This window comes from Brachyhypopomus gauderio, unplaced genomic scaffold (genome assembly GCF_052324685.1).
Source record: "Brachyhypopomus gauderio isolate BG-103 unplaced genomic scaffold, BGAUD_0.2 sc45, whole genome shotgun sequence".
NCBI classification, from domain to species: Eukaryota; Metazoa; Chordata; class Actinopteri; order Gymnotiformes; family Hypopomidae; genus Brachyhypopomus; species Brachyhypopomus gauderio.
Window position 1 is genome coordinate 2,280,001 of NW_027506871.1, and position 15,000 is coordinate 2,295,000.

Here is a 15,000-nt window from a genome sequence, read left to right on the forward strand (position 1 = left end):
AAACCAGTACTCCCAGACTGCCCTTTCAAATTACAGGTGTGGTGCCCACTACATATTGACATGGGTCATTACTCAGTACACTGTACCAGATCTGGATTGACATGTCCCCACACACATTCACAGTACACAGTTAAAAAGTCATTGACCAGAACATTTAAATATTTAAGTACAGTTACATAAAAGGACTAATGAATAGAATTTGAGCTCTAGATCAGTTTGCATCAGATCTGTTCACACTGGGTTTATTTTGCACTCATTGTCGATTCAGCTCATATTTGAAACTGAATTATTCATGTTTTATGCCCAACTTTGTTTGGCTCTGTTTTCAGTTTTAATTATTTTATGTTTTATCATAACTACAGCATATGGGCTGTATATCAGACATTACCAATGGATTTAAGATTAATTATCTTGCAAGAGACAAACATCTATGATGAAGAGAAATGGATTAAAATATATTTCAGTGAAACGCCTGTTGTAAATTAGCTATAAAATATTGAACTAATGAATTACATTAAAAGACATTTTATGAAATAAGTGTTGTCGTCACTTCTTTCTAAATATTAATGGGCCATGAACACTTATACACATCCACACACCCTAAACAGTAAATACTAGGGGTGTGACTAGATCTCGTGTCATGAGATCTCACGAGATGTAACTCAGCGATATTTCTCGTCACGTTAAAAATCTGTCTCGCGGGATTTGTGATCCAGCAAGCAGCCAGAATGACGTCGGAAAATTCAGGTACTACTATTGAAGATGCCCCCGCCACTTTCAAATCGTTTGTTTGGCAGCATTTTGGGAACCCGGCGGAAATGATAAATGGCAAGAGTGACTGATAAGACGCGTACCATATACAAACATTGTATAAAAATAATTCCGTACACCGCGGTTAATATGAACATGATGCAGAGACATTTACAGCACCACCACAGCTCAGTACTCAAATCAACATATCTCACTTGAACAGAGGTAGCAGGGACAGAAAGGCGCTTTGGCAAGTTGAGACAGCAAAGGATATCAGGAGCAGTGTGGGGATTTAATATTCTTAAAAATGAACATGGCAGTGTAGTTGCAGCAAATTCAGTGACATACTTGGTCAGGCTCTGTTTGCACTATTTGCACTCTGTATTGACAGTGAAGAACTTTTTGTTTTGCATATACTGTAATATTGTTTGCACTTGAAAAAAGGAAAAATAATTTATTTTAACTTTTATGAAAATTTATTTAAATTTCAATTTGTAGAGGAAGACGTTTATTAAAAGTTCATGCTTACATCATGCATTTTACGAGTTATAATAAAACATTTCTGTGTAACTCAGTTAAATAAAAGTCTGTTGTCCAGTCATATAATATCATTTTAGTTTTCTTAAAATCTCGTCTCGTCTCGTTCTCATGAACCCAATATCGTGTCTCGTCTTGTGAGCTGAGTGTATCCTCACACCCCTACTAAATACCTATACACAGCCTACACACCCTAAACACTAAATACCTATACACAGCCTACACACTAAATACCTACACACATACACTGAACACTCACCTACATGCATCCACCTAAACACCTAACACACTTCCTAAACACTCACCTACACACATCCACCTAAACACCTAACACACTTCCTAAACACTCACCTACACACATCCATGCTCCCCAAATCCTAAACATACAAAATGCCTGTGCTTCCTAAACTATCACTGACAAAAATTGGCACTCCCTAAACCTTAAACACTAGCTGTCATAACAATACTTTGCCACCAGAGGGCAGGGTTAACATACGACCTTTTTACAAATCCCTCCTGTTTTCCTACACACACGTGCTCATCTCAGTTTTTCACTCTTTCATCTCTCTGTCTCACTGTTCCACTTGGTCTGTCTCTTTTGTGTTTGTGTCCCTCCCTCTTCCTTTAGAGGAAACCTAATACACGTGCTTCCTTTTACTGTGTGTGTGTGCGCATGTATTTCTTTTGCATGTGTGCCATGGTAACAAGCTTTGTGGGTGGCAGTAAATTGTGTGTGTTTGTGTGTGTGTGCGGAGGTCAGTCTGATAGGTGGGACGGATAGAAAAGCATATAGCACAGATTGATTAGTCACACGTATACCCCCCCAACACACACACACACACACAGATCTGCACAGAAAATTCAGAAAAGCTACACTGTCAGTATCGCTCTTCACCGACTTCTCTTGATCAACCCGTTACCTCCCTGCTCAGGTGATCAACCCGTTACCTCCCTGCTCAGGTGATCAACCCGTTACCTCCCTGCTCAGGTGATCAACCCGTTACCTCCCTGCTCAGGTGATCAACCCGTTACCTCCCTGCTCAGTTACCTCATTTACATGTTGTGGTTTACGTGGTGCAGTGGAGGACAAAGTACACAAACCACGTACTTGAGTAAAAGTACAGATACCCAAGGTAAAACATTACTCCAGTACAAGTAGACGCCCTCCCTTTAGTCCTCCACTTGAGTAAAAGTACAGATACCCAAGGTAAAACATTACTCCAGTACAAGTAGACGCCCTCCCTTTAGTCCTCCACTTGAGTAAAAGTACAGATACTAAAGGTAAAACATTACTCCAGTACAAGTAGACGCCCTCCCTTTAGTCCTTCACTTGAGTAAAAGTACAAACGTACAAACGTACATCAATAAGGCTTTAATATCCTGTTATCTCTATACCATGACTTTTCCATAATCAACTAATTTATGCGGACAATTTTAATTCTATGCTTATAGTGTTAGTTTTTTTGTTTATTAAAATTATCATAAGCAGAATGTCACGTTGAGGACCCCGGCCCCTCCCTTTTCAAATCAAATCAAATCAAAGTTTATTTGTATAGCGCTTTTCACAACACATGTTGTCACAAAGCGCTTTACAGGATTTAAAAGGTTAACAATACTATGGGTCCAGAACCCTAATGAGCAAGCCAAAGGCGACAGTGGCGAGGAAAAACTCCCTATGATGGTGGGGATTAGGAAGAAACCTCGAGAGAACCAAGACTCAAAAGGGAACCCATCCTCCATTGGGCGGCCCGTTAACACACAAATTACACAAAATACAGACAAATACACAAGTCACACACAAATCACACAATCAGACTAAGTAGAGTAAAAATGAAAGTTCTGGGTTTTGATATTGTCACTGTAAATGTCTGTTGATGAACGCCAGGCTTTCATTCCATGTCGGAGCAGCGATGCTGGTATTGTAGGCTCCGACTGCAATGTTACTCTCCAGGTGAACCTCGGAGAAAAGATACGAGATGTAGTAACTATGTAACAGATTAATCAAAGGCCAAACTAAACAGATGAGTCTTTAATCGAGTTTTAAACATTGAGACTGTGTCTGAGTCCCGAATAGAGGCAGGAAGATTATTCCACAATTGTGGAGCTTTAAAAGAAAAGGCTCTTCCACCTGCTGTGATCTTTTTGATCCTAGGAACAGTTAATAACCCTGCGTCTTGCGAGCGAAGTGAACGCGCTGGGTTATATTGTTCAATAAGTTCACTAACATAGTCTGGAGCTAAGCCATGCAGCGTTTTATATGTTAATAAAAGTATTTTATATTCAATACGGAATCTAATTGGCAGCCAGTGTAATGACGATAGTACGGGACTAATGTGATCAAACTTTTTAGTTTTTGTTAAAACTCGTGCTGCTGAGTTCTGAACCAGCTGGAGTTGGTTTATCGATTTACCAGAGCATCCAGCTAGGAGACTGTTGCAATAATCTAAACGAGAGGATATGAATGCATGGATTAGTTTTTCTGCATCACTAATATTTAATATATTTCTAATTTTGGCAATGTTTCGCAAGTGAAAGAACGCTACCCTTGTTATATTATTAATATGTGTATCGAACGAGAGATCTGGGTCTATTGTGACGCCCAAGTTCTTTACCTCTGCGCTGGGGGTTATAGTAAAAGAATGTAGATTCAATGCTACATTATGTATCTTGTCTCTCGCAGCCCTAGACCCAACTATTATTAATTATGTTTTATCGGGATTTAGTGCTAGAAAGTTACACGCCATCCAATGTTTTATCTCTTCTACACATTTCTCAATCTTACTGTTTGCGCCTAAATCATCGGGTTTTGCCGATAAATATAGCTGAGTGTCGTCTGCGTAGGAATGGAAACTGATGTCGTGCTTGGAAACTGATGTCTCGCCTAAGGGTAACATGTATAGTGTGAATAGAAGTGGTCCTAGGACTGTCCCTTGTGGGACACCATATTTAACCTGCACAAATTTAGAGGTTTTATTATTAACACTTACACATTGGAAGAGGTCAGTTAAATATGATCTAAACCAGGAGAGTGCGACTCCTTTAATACCTACCGTGTTTTCTAGTCTATCCAGCAAAATGTTGTGGTCTACAGTATCAAAAGCTGCACTAAGATCTAACAGTATTAAGGAACGAGACAAGCCCATTATCGGCCGATATTAGTAGATCATTCACTACCCTGAGTAAAGCTGTTTCAGTGCTGTGGTTTGGTCTAAATCCTGATTGGAACTTTTCATGGATACTATTTGATTGGAGATAGTGGTTTAATTGATTGGAAACTGCTTTTTCTAAAATTTTGGAGATAAATGGGAGATTAGAAATGGGTCTATAGTTAGCTAGAATCTGCAGATTGAGATTCTGTTTTTTAATCAAGGGTCTAATTACGGCGCATTTTAATTGTTTGGGCATGTAACCTAGGTTAAGGGAGGAGTTAATCATATTAAGTAAGGGCCCTGCAATGGCTGGGAGTAGGTCTTTAAATAGACGGGTTGGAACTGGGTCAAATATACATGATGTAGGCTTAGACGAATTAATCAGTGTTGTGAGCTCTTTTTGCGATATAGGATCGAAGATATTTAGCTCAGTAATATTTTTGGATGCATAGTTACTAATAACTAAACTACTGGGGTTGGATTGGAGGTTAGGCTGCGATGTATTATGACTCTGTAGTCGGATATTATCTATTTTATTATTGAAAAAGTTTAAAAATTCATCGCTAGTGTGTGTAAGTGCTGTGTTAGAACTAGTGTTGTCGATATTTCTTGTTAGTTTAGATACCGTCGCGAAGAAATCTAGGGTTATTCTTGTTGTTTTCTATTAGTGTCGAGTAGTATGCGGCTCTAGCTTTTATTAGGGCATGTTTATATTTGACTATGGCGTCTTTCCATGTGATTCTAAACACTTCTAGTGAGGTGGATTTCCATTTTCGCTCCGCTGCTCGAGCTGCCTGTTTTAGAAGACGAGTGTGTTCGTCATACCATGGTGCAAGCTTTTTCTCCCTAATTAATTTTGTTTTAACTGGAGCTACACTGTCTAAGGTATTGCTGAGTGTGGAATAAAACTGTTGTGTTGCCTGTTCCAATTCATTGGGCTGCAGTGGCATAGTGTTCGGTAGCTCTGGCAGTATGTTTATAAATGTTGCTGCAGTGTCGGATGTGATAGTGCGCGTGGTTTTTGTATGGCGCATCTGATGTACATTGTATAAAGTCATTTCATATATTAGTAAGGAATGATCTGAAATGGCATCATTTTGGGGGATGACTGCCAAATGTTCTATGTTTAATCCGTAAGTAAGTATTAAGTCTAAGGTGTGTTTACAGCGGTGGGTAGGCCCTGTCACATTTTGGGCTATACCTACTGAATCTAGTATGGAGTCGAACGCAATTTTCAGTGGGTCTGATTCATTGTCACGTGCGGCTACGCCCCCTCTCGTAGCTGTCACTCTGGGTTCCCTCATGTCCATGTTCCCTGCCTGTTTGTCCCGCCCTGCTCGTTTGTCTTCGTGTTTCCTTGTTTGTTGCCACGCCCCTGTGTCATTGTCATCACCTGTCCCTAGTTTAGTCCTGTGTATAAAAGCCCCTGTGTCTCCCTTGTCCCTGGTCGAGTATTTTTGATTCTTTGTTTGATTGTGTCTGTGTCGATCGCTGTACCTGACCGTTTATTGTTCCTGCCTTTTTGATCCAGTGTCTGTACTCGTGTCCCCTGTCTTGGTAATGCCTGTTTTTGCGTGTTATTCGGACTGCCCTCCCGTTATCGACCCGGACTGGTTATCTGACGACGAGTATGGAATGTCCTGCAATAAATCTCGCTCCTCTCAGCGGTTGTGTCCGTCTCCTCGCTCCGTGGCACAAGCTAGGTTACAGAATACTCGACCATACAAGGACACAGCGAGAGAGCGAGACTCTGGTAAGTTCAATCGCTGTAATGAGATGTTGGCTGGTTTAATTCGGTTCGACTCTCCGGTATTACAGCGTGAACGAACCAGAGACAGGAATTCCCCTTGCGCTGTGGGTACAGGGGAGTCTCGTCGCTGTAAAAACAAGGCGAAATCGCTTTCGGTTTCTAGCTTTGGCGACGAGCTCCCTGATAAGCGCTACGTGTCTGCCCGACTCGACACACGCTACAGGGAGGAGCAACCTGTAGCGCGAGATTCGGGTAGACGGAATGAATGTGCAGACGAGCGTTGGCTTGGCTCTCGGTTGGCTTTCAAAAGCCATTGTGAGCTCCCGATACCTCCGACGAGGCGGAGTCACCATGAAAGCCACCGAGAAGCAGTTGTGTCTGTATGTTCTTCCAGGCGCAGACCAGACCGGGGAAGGAAGACCACGCCCCCGGTTCAGAGCCCCGCCGCCGCAGCGCTTGAGGTCGTCACTTACCCTGAGGAGCTCCTCCCTCCTCTGATCCTGCCAGCTTCTCCCCTTAAAACGGCAAAGAATTTTTTGGGGGGGAGTAGTGGACACTCACGGCAGGAGTGGCCGACTCCGCCCCCCGGTGACGTCAGTATGGCGGTTCCGCCCCCCGATGACGTCAGTATGACGGTTCCGCCCCCCGAGGACGTCAGCCCGGTGGTTCCGCCCCCCGAGGACGTCAGCCCGGTGGTTCCGCCCCCCGAGGACGTCAGCCCGGTGGTTCCGCCCCCCGAGGACGTCAGTATGGCGGACACGGCCCCCGAGGACGTCAGTATGGCGGTCACGCCCCCCGAGGGCATCTCACCCACGCCGGTTCCTGTCTCCGCGACCCAGGAGGGGTCGTCCACGCCGGTTCCTGTCTCCGCGACCCAGGAGGGGTCGTCCACGCCGGCTCCTGTTCCCGCTGCCTGTCTGCCGGCTCCTGTTCCCGCTGCCTGTCTGCCGGCTCCTGTTCCCGCTGCCCGCCAGCGGGCCCCGCCTGTTCCCGCTGCCCGCCAGCGGGCCCCGCCTGTCCCCGCTGCCCGCCAGCGGACCCCGCCTGTCCCCGCTGCCCGCCAGCGGACCCCGCCTGTCCCCGCTGCCCGCCAGCGGACCCCGCCTGTTGCCCCTGAGACTGTGCTGCCCCTTGTTGGGCATGGACTTTGTGTTCCCCCTGCTCCGTCATGTGCCTCCTATGTTCCGTTGCCTGTGTTCCCCTTGCTCCCTGGTCCCATCCCTGGTTTTGTTTTGGTCCCTGTCCCCGTGGTTGTGTCTGTCAGGGTCTGTATTCCTGTTCCCGTGTCTGGTTCTTGTGGTGTCGTCTCTGTCCCGGTCCCCATGTCGGTTCCCCAAGTCCTGACCCACTTTGTTCCTGTGCCGGTCTCGGTCGTCCACGCCGTGTTTGCCTCTGTCTTTGTCTCTGCCCTGTCCCCTGGCCCCACTCCTGTGTCTGTTCCCAGTCCTGTCCCGTCCAGCCCTGCTCCCGTGCCTCGCCCGGTCCCTGCCTGTGTTGCCATGCCCCAGCCCAGCTCCTGGCCAGTCTCTGTTTCCCCTGTCTCTGTCCTGCCTCAGGCTCCTTGTCCTGCCTTGCCCGGTCTTGTCTGTCCCGTAGCGTCCTGTCCCGTGTCCCCTGTCCCTCGCCGTGTACCGTGGTTCCCCGTCCTGTCCGAGTCTGGTTCCTGTCCTGTCTGCCCTTGCGTGCCCCGGAGTGGCACGCTTTGAGGGGGGGTTCTGTCACGTGCGGCTACGCCCCCTCTCGTAGCTGTCACTCTGGGTTCCCTCATGTCCGTGTTCCCTGCCTGTTTGTCCCGCCCTGCTCGTTTGTCTTCGTGTTTCCTTGTTTGTTGCCACGCCCCTGTGTCATTGTCATCACCTGTCCCTAGTTTAGTCCTGTGTATAAAAGCCCCTGTGTCTCCCTTGTCCCTTGTCGAGTATTTTTGATTCTTCGTTTCATTGTGTCTGTGTCGATCACTATACCTGACCGTTTATTGTTCCTGCCTTTTTGATCCTGTGTCTGTACTCGTGTCCCCTGTCTTGGTAATGCCTGTTTTTGCATGTTATTCGGACTGCCCTCCCGTTATCGACCCGGACTGGTTATCTGACGACGAGTATGGAATATCCTGCAATAAATCTCGCTCCTCTCAGCGGTTGTGTCGGTCTCCTCGCTCCGTGGCGCAAGCTACGTTACATTCATTTTCATAATGAATGTTGAAATCACCCACAATTACAAATCTCTCTATGGTTAAGATTAGTTCCGAAAGAAACTCAGCAAATTCCTGAAGAAATTCTGAGTAGGGACCCGGCGGTCGATAGATGGTCACTAATTTAAGCTTTGTTTTATTGCCTATAAGATTATTGCCTATATCACCTATCAAAGCCTCGAATGAGTTAATAGAGGTGGTTGGTTTTACAGTAAAACCTATATCTGTGTCATATATTGTGGCTACTCCACCTCCACACCCTGTGATACGGGGCTGATGAACATAACTGTATCCAGGAGGAGCTGCTTCATTAAAACTTACATATTCGTCTACTCTAGCCCATGTTTCTGTTAAACAGAGTGCATTTAGTCTGTTATCTGAGATTATTTCGTTTACTATCACAGCTTTTGATGCAAGCGATCTAATGTTTAAAAGTCCTAGCCTTAGCTTAATATTGCTTCTCACTTCATGTTGATTATTTAATTTAATTTTAATTAGATTTTTAAAACGTATCGCCCTGTTATTCTTATACCTGCCACGGCTAACAGACACAGTCTCAATGGTTTGGTAGTTAGGGAAGTAAGTTCTACTTAGCTGATTTGCGTGGTTTGTTGTGGCTGGTCAGGCCTAGCGTAGCACGTCCTCGATGTTCCTGGAGAGGACTGCCGAGCCTAGGCGACTGGGGTGAAGTCCATCTCGGCGGTAGTGATGGACGCTCTCGGAAACTCTCCCAGTTGTCGATGTAGTCCACGCCGGCACTGCTACAGGTGTCCCAGAGCCAGCTGTGGAGACAGAAAAGACGGCTAAATAACTCGCACCCTGGCCGGAACGTTGGAAGCGGACCGGAGACAACAAGCCTGGCCGACATCTTCTTCCGCGCGGTGTCCAGAAGCGATCGGTAGTGCTCCTTCAGGATCTCGCTGCTGTGTCGACAGCCCCCACGTGAAGGATGACAGTGCCGAAGTCGTCTCGCTGCTTCAGCGCCGAGGGAAGCCGCCTGGCCACAGGACACGAGCGCCTGGAAAACATGACACAGTGGGGGTTCTTTTAACGCCTGGCAGGCTAATCTTTACGTGTCGTGTTATTGAGTCGCCGATAACAAGGATACCGCCCTTATTCTTCTTCGGTGCCGGCGCTGGTGAGGGTGGTGTCGGACGCAGGGGTGAGGGCGAGGCGGAGGACCTGGAGCTGAGCACCTCGAACGGATTTGCAGAGGAGAAGTCCGGCTGAGGTAGGGGTGACGACGCCGGCTGCCTTCCGCGTCCTCGCTGGCGCTCCCAGCCTGGTGCCCGGGTCAAGATGGCGGTCGCGCTGAGCCGCCGTGACGAGGGAGTGGAGACGGCCGAGTAGGCAGCGTCGCGGGCGGCCTCGAGCCTGGTCTTCTCCTGGGTGATCTCCGCTTGCTTCTCCAGAAGACGCTGGATCTGCCGACCCAACTTGTCCAGCTCCGAGCCGAGCTTGACGAGAGCCCGTTCCTCCGCGGTAGCCATGAAAAACAGGGGAGACAAAACAGAGGGAGAAAGAAAGAAACAGGGGGAGAAAACAGAGGGAGAAAGAAAGAGACGAGGAGAAAACAGAAACGAGATAAAATAATCAGATGTCGGTAAGTGTATTATACTGATTTAGAATTGTAGTGTTTAATGTAAGTGTATTAGGCTATAGCTAAGCTATGCTAATGTGATACGTGAATCCGCGTTTGCGTGCGAGCGTGCTGCCGTGCGCCGGTGAAACCTCCCTTTTGGGCGTGTGTTTACGTTGTCCATGTGCATCGTGGTTATGGGTATGTCTTGTGATAATTAATCTCACCTGTGACTCGTCTCGTAATCACGTGGGGCTAATGTGGTTTGTCTATTTAATGTGCACTCGCGCAGTGTCCTGTGCTCGTCGTTGTCTAAAGTATACACGTCTGTGTGAATGTTTCAATGTTACCCGTGCGCTTGAAAGCGCCATATACGTCTTCGTATTAAAGTGACGTTTGCTGCCACAAAGGATTTGTGTCTCGTCCTTGACGCCGCACCCATCGTCACACAGAAAACACAGAAGGCATGTAATTTCTATTTGGTAGGACCAATGGTGGCTATGAAGTAACTTTTGGTGAATAAGCAATATTTTGGTTAAAGATTTATTTGCTATTGCAAATCCATATATCAATCTCCTTCTATTTGGTGAATAAAATAAATATTTCTTGTATTTTACTGTACCATCCAAATAGGATACAGAATAATTTAGTTATTGCAGAATACTTTAGATAGTTTTAGCAAAAGCACAAACTTTAAGACAAAATATCAACTATAACAGCTACCTGCTAATTGTTTTAGCACCATGCTCTGCATGTAAAACCTACTAAATATAATTTCTTTTCTACTGTAAAATGTGCTATGTTCAAATGTTTATTATTTTACAATATCAATGCATTTAGCTGGAAGCTCTGTTGATTCGAACGCTGGTTGGTGCACGTGCTTCGCACGTCTTTTGTTTTGACTTTACTTTGTTGAACACGTGAAGCCTGAAGTAACGACAGCTTTCACATAGTGTAGTGGAGTAAAAAGTAAAAGTTACAAAAAAGGGAAATACTTGAGTAAAGTCAAAAACAAAAACTTTACTTACAGTAACTAATTACATGTACTTCGTAACTCTCCACCACTGATGTGGTGTGGTTTAAATGATGTGATTTTCATGGTGTGGTATACGTTTCTCAGTCAGCATAGATGATTTACTAATTCACCCCTAAAGAGCTTTGGTGCCCTCAACTCTGAGCTTCAGTCTATTTTGATTAATCTTACAAAAAGTGTAACACAGTACTGCTGTAACACTGCTCTCTATTAAATATAGTTCTGTATTAGGGGCAGGTCTATATTACTAGGGGCTAGTCTGTATTCGGGTCTGCTACAGGGCTAGCATGTCTCAGACCCTCGAATATAAAAGCACTGTTTCTCACACAGATCACACATACACACTCAATCCTCTCTCTCTCTCCCTGTCTCTCTCCCTTTCTCTTTCTCTCTGTCTCTCTCTCTCCCTGTCTCTCTCTCTCTCTCTCTGTGCCATACGCAGGCTGGAAAGAATGTGTAAGTGTATATGTGCCCTCCCATTCCATTGGGCACTTAAAGTTGACCTCTGACCCTACCACACACACACACACACACACACGCATGCACACACACACGGTCTTTAAAATGCATTCCAAACCTGGAGATTCAATTAACTCAGAATTGCTGGCTCCACATCCACACACACACACACACACACACACACACACACACACACACACACACACACAATCTTTCTCATCTTCCTACTGTGAGTTTTCCAGATCCTCTTTTCATATAACTGACTGCCATCTAACACTCTCCCTCTTCTCTCTCCTTCTCTCTCTCTGTCTCCCTCTCTCTCTTCCCCTCTCTGTCTCCCCTTACTCTCTCTTTCTGTCTCTCTTTCTCTCTCTCCCCTCACTCTCTCTCCTCTCTCTCTGTCTCTCTTTCTCTTTTCATTATATAAGCTTTATCTCTCTTTCTCTACGCATATGGGTATATTTGTGTAACGACCTCTTTGCTTTTATTTGGTATGACTAAAAAATCTGCATAGAGAATCCTGTGTGTGTGTGTGTGTGTGTGTGTGTGTGTGTGCGTGTGTGTGTGGTCACTAGGATACCCTCACGCTTAGCCTCACCTTACAATATGACATCATCAACATCCATAATGCACTTCTGTAAAATGATACAGCATCATTCAGTGTTTACAAGTGTCTTACACATATGGAGTGATGTGTGTGTGAACCAAACACATCAACCATCAACACGGTTGTCAGTCATGAACATGGTTGTCATGAACACGGTTGTCATGAACACGGTTGTCCGTTGTCATCCACTGTTAGAGAATCGGTTCACTCTAATTATGAAGACGTTGAGACGCTAACGGAGGAAGAGAGAGGAGGAACACTCAAGAACTCAAACAAGACTACTGTACATACTGGGAAACTCGGAGTGAAATGAGCTGCTTGGCTCTGATTGGACAGTGTGGCCGATCTGAAGGTGACCACGAACACACCCCACGTCCACCGCCTGGAGACCACAGACACACACGGTCCTGGATCACTACAGTGATCACTAGTGTCACTGCACGTCCACCGCCTGGAGACCACAGACACGCACGGTCCTGGATCACTATAGTGATCACTAGTGTCACTGTATGTCCACCGCCTGGAGACCACAGACACACACAGTCCTGGATCACAATAGTGATCACTAGTGTCACCCCACGTCCACCGCCTGGAGACCACAGACACACACGGTCCTGGATCACTATAGTGATCAGTAGTGTCACCCCACGTCCACCGCCTGGAGACCACAGACACACACGGTCCTGGATCACTATAGTGATCACTAGTGTCACCCCACGTCCACCGCCTGGAGACCACAGACACACACGGTCCTGGATCACTATAGTGATCACTAGTGTCACCCCACGTCCACCGCCTGGAGACCACAGACACACACGGTCCTGGATCACTATAGTGATCACTAGTGTCACCCCACGTCCACCGCCTGGAGACCACAGACACGCACGGTCCTGGATCACTATAGTGATCACTAGTGTCACCCCACGTCCACCGCCTGGATACCACAGACACGCACGGTCCTGGATCACTATAGTGATCAGTAGTGTCACCCCACGTCCACCGCCTGGAGACCACAGACACACACGGTCCTGGATCACTATAGTGATCACTAGTGTCACCCCACGTCCACCGCCTGGAGACCACAGACACACACGGTCCTGGATCACTATAGTTATCACTAGTGTCACCCCACGTCCACCGCCTGGAGACCACAGACACACACGGTCTTGGATCACTATAGTGATCACTAGTGTCACCCCACGTCCACCGCCTGGATACCACAGACACGCACGGTCCTGGATCACTATAGTGATCACTAGTGTCACCCCACGTCCACCGCCTGGAGACCACAGACACACACGGTCCTGGATCACTATAGTGATCACTAGTGTCACCCCACGTCCACCGCCTGGAGACCACAGACACACACGGTCCTGGATCACTATAGTGATCACTAGTGTCACCCCACGTCCACCGCCTGGAGACCACAGACACACACGGTCCTGGATCACTATAGTTATCACTAGTGTCACCCCACGTCCACCGCCTGGATACCACAGACACACACGGTCCTGGATCACTATAGTGATCACTAGTGTCACCCCACGTCCACCGCCTGGAGACCACAGACACACACGGTCCTGGATCACTATAGTTATCACTAGTGTCACCCCACGTCCACCGCCTGGAGACCACAGACACACACGGTCTTGGATCACTATAGTGATCACTAGTGTCACCCCACGTCCACCGCCTGGATACCACAGACACGCACGGTCCTGGATCACTATAGTGATCACTAGTGTCACCCCACGTCCACCGCCTGGAGACCACAGACACACACGGTCCTGGATCACTATAGTGATCACTAGTGTCACCCCACGTCCACTCCTGCCAGTGTGAGGGACAGAGAGGGACCATGTCAGACATACAGAGATTTGACATTATTATTGTTGTTGATGTCATTAGTATAGTTATTGTTGATACTATTATTGTTGCTGTTAGTACTATACGTTTATACTACTACTAATACTATAGCTACTACTATTATTATTATTAACTTTATTATCAGTTAGAGGTAATGTTGGAAATAATAATGGTAATTGAAGTATTCTTATTGTAATAAAATATGATTGTTTTTACTATTTGTGCTTGCTATTGTACTATATTGTACTATATTGTACTATATTGTAATATACTGTCTTAAGACAAATGTGAATATGTTTATTTGAGGAACAGAGCAGAACGTTGAGGACTCACAGGACAATATGTTTCAGTAAAGAACTTTATTTTTCGTAGTGTTCAGTGTTGTTCATGTTGTATTATGTGTTTGGCTATATAAATTACATCTGTTGTTTAATAGTTTGTACTCTTGCTGTCTTGCTTTTAGCTTTTTTACAGTTGCACTCAGATTTTTTGTCACTTTGTTTTCTTTTAGATTTGTTTAATTTTGTTGTAACCGTTTTGTGTCAGACGTGATGTTTTCGTGATGTTTTACTGTATCCCGCCGTTGTGGCCACACGTAATTAAATCTGTCAGATTATCCTGACGCAGAGCTGCAGACCACGTGCCCGCGGCAAAGGGGCGCGCGGGTCTGTCGTCACTGCCGTTAGCACGCGCACAGACCGGACCGTCCCCCCCAGAATGTCTCCTAAACACGCGCGCGCACGCAGACCGGGGACGAGAAGGAATAAGCAACACGCGCTCATTTGTCGTAGTTATCGCGCTGCGGAGTGACACTAACGACCCGAGATAGCGAGCGGTGCCTCGCGGCCCGGACCGCCCACACCGGGGGGGGCGGGCAACTCGCGCGCTCTGCGCATCTTCACTCAGCGCCTCAACATTATCTTGGCTGCAGTAGATCAATCAGTCCGCGGTTACAATGCGCATGGTCCTCGGACCTCGGGTTAACCCCACCCTAACCCTCGGGTTAACCCCACCCTAACCCTCTTGTTAACCCCACCCCTAACCCTGGGTGAGGGAGAGGGCACGGGTGAGACACGGGGGAGACG